This window comes from Chiloscyllium plagiosum, unplaced genomic scaffold (assembly GCF_037043375.1).
Source record: "Chiloscyllium plagiosum isolate Xiang-an unplaced genomic scaffold, Cpla_swu_hap1 HiC_scaffold_4, whole genome shotgun sequence".
NCBI lineage: Eukaryota > Metazoa > Chordata > Chondrichthyes > Orectolobiformes > Hemiscylliidae > Chiloscyllium > Chiloscyllium plagiosum.
In genome coordinates, this window is record NW_028270142.1 from 60470417 (window position 1) to 60472885 (window position 2469).

Genomic DNA, 2469 nt, shown 5'->3' on the forward strand with positions numbered 1-2469 from the left:
CAAATAGTAGTATGAATTGGCAGAGTGCGCAGAATTAGTTGCAGAGATAACAGTCTGGAGTTGATGCTAACTGACCTAGCACAATAGGTCCGGATTGCCTGGCTATACTCTCCAATTGTATATTCAGAGCCAGGGGAACGAGAGGCCAGAGAAGAATGCAGCTACTTGTCATGTAACTGATCCACTTTGCTAAGAGACCTTTAAAGAGAAGAACAAAGAACAAAAAAATTATAGCACAGGAATAGACCCTTCGGCCCTCCAAGCCTGCGCTGATCCAGATCCAGATCCTGATGGGCATTCATGTATCTGTCTAGATACATCTTAAATGATGCTATCGTGACTCTATTGACCTGTGTTGCCACCTTCAGAGAACATTGGACCTGAATACCCAGAACTCTGTACATAAATTCTCCCCAGCACTTTTCCATTTACCGTATAGTTCACTCTGGAATTAGATCCTCTAAAATGCATCACCTCTCATTTGCCAGGACTGAACTGCATCTACCATTACTCTGCCCAACTCTCCAATCTATCTATACCCTGCTGTATTCTCTGACAGTCCCCTTCACTATCTGCTACTCCAGCTATCTTAGTGTCATCTGCAAATTTGCTAGTTAGACCACAGATACTTTCTTCCAAATCATTTATGTATATCACAAACAGTGTTCCCAGCACAATCCCTGTGGAACACCACTGGTCACAGTTCTCCATTTTGAGAAACTCCCTTCCGCTACTACTCTCCTGTGGCCCAGTTCTTTATCCATCGCTGCACCCCATGTAATTTCACTTTCTCCATCAGCGTACCATAGGGAACCTTATCAAACGTCTTACTGAAGTGCAGGTATATGACATATACAGCCCTTCTCTTATCAATCAACTTTGTCACTTAAAGTCATACAGATGTACAGCACAGAAGCAGACTCTTTGGTCCAACTCATGCATGCCGACCAGATATCCCAACCCAATCTAGTCCCACCTGCCAGCACCTGGTCCATATCGCTCCAAACCCTTCCTATTCATATACCCATCCAGATGTCTCTTAAATGTTGCAATTGTACTAGCCTCCACCACTTCCTCTGGCAGCCCATTCCATACACACACACACACACACACACACCCCATCCTCTGCGTGAAAATGTTGCCCCTTAGGTCTCTTTTATATCTTTCCCCTCCCACCATAAACCTATGCCCTCTAGTTCTCAACTCTCCCACCCCAGGGAAAAGACTTTGTCTATTTACCCTATCGATGCTACTCGTGATTTTATAAACCTCTGTAAGGTCACCTCCATCTCCAACGCTCCAGGGAAAAACAGTCCTAACCTATTCAACTTCTCCCTATAGCTCAAATCCTGGCAACATCCCTGTAAATCTTTTCTGAACCCTTTCAAGTTTCACAACACCCTTCTGATAGAAAGGAGACCAGAACTTAATCAAAGAATTCTATTAAGTCAGTAAGACATGACCTTCCCTGCACAAACTCATGTTGCCTATCACTGATAATCCCATTTTCTTCCAAATGGGAATAGATCCTATCCCTCAGTATCTTCTCCAGCAGCTTCCCAACAAGTGATGTCAGGCTCACTGGTCTATAATTACCTAGGTTATCCCTGTTGCCCTTCTGAAACAAGGGGACAACATTAGCAATTCCCCAGTCCTCCAGGACCTTACCCGTGTTCAAGGATGTGCAAAGATCTCTGTTAAGGCCCCAGTATTTCCTCTCACTTTCCTCAGTAACCTGGGATAGATCCCATCTGGACCTGAGGACTTCCTCCCTCCTTATGCCGACTTAACCTAGAGTAGGCAAGGCATCAGAAAAGGAGAAAGCGGCAACTACAGGGAGTGTAACCCTGCTAACGAGAGGCAATAGAAATAATGAGCTTGGAAGGAGATAAGAAAAAGGAGATTGCAGAAGGGAACACAATCAGACTCCCGTCTACAGAAAAACACCACCGACTGGAGAGGTTTTATGGTTGGGACCCTCATCTTCCTACAACCATGGGAGGAGCATTGTCATTGATGCTTCTCCAGCAAGGGCATTACCAAGTTGCCACAACAGTTGATGAGCTGAGCCCTATGGGAAGGAGTGGCCACCCAATGTCTGCTTTGTTAAACATCGACTGGAAATCTCTACACTTCAGGATCATTCTGAGAATCCACTGGAGATATCTGTGGCAGCTACCAATTTCTCCTCATTGTTGCATCGAAATGGTCACTAATGAGATTCATTGTTGCGATTCATTCAAGAAGGTCTGCCACGGTGGGTTTTTAATTGATCTGGATGGTCAAGATCACAGAGCTGTAGGATTTGGGGCCAATGATGGATTCCCCAGCGTGCAGAGATTCATTGTGGCCAAAGTTGTTCACACAAAAAGTTTCCCACTGACAAGACAGCAGCCTTCATCACAGAGATGCTTTCACATCCTCATTATACAAGTGGTTCTTGAAGCTGCCATTACGTCTGTATTCTAA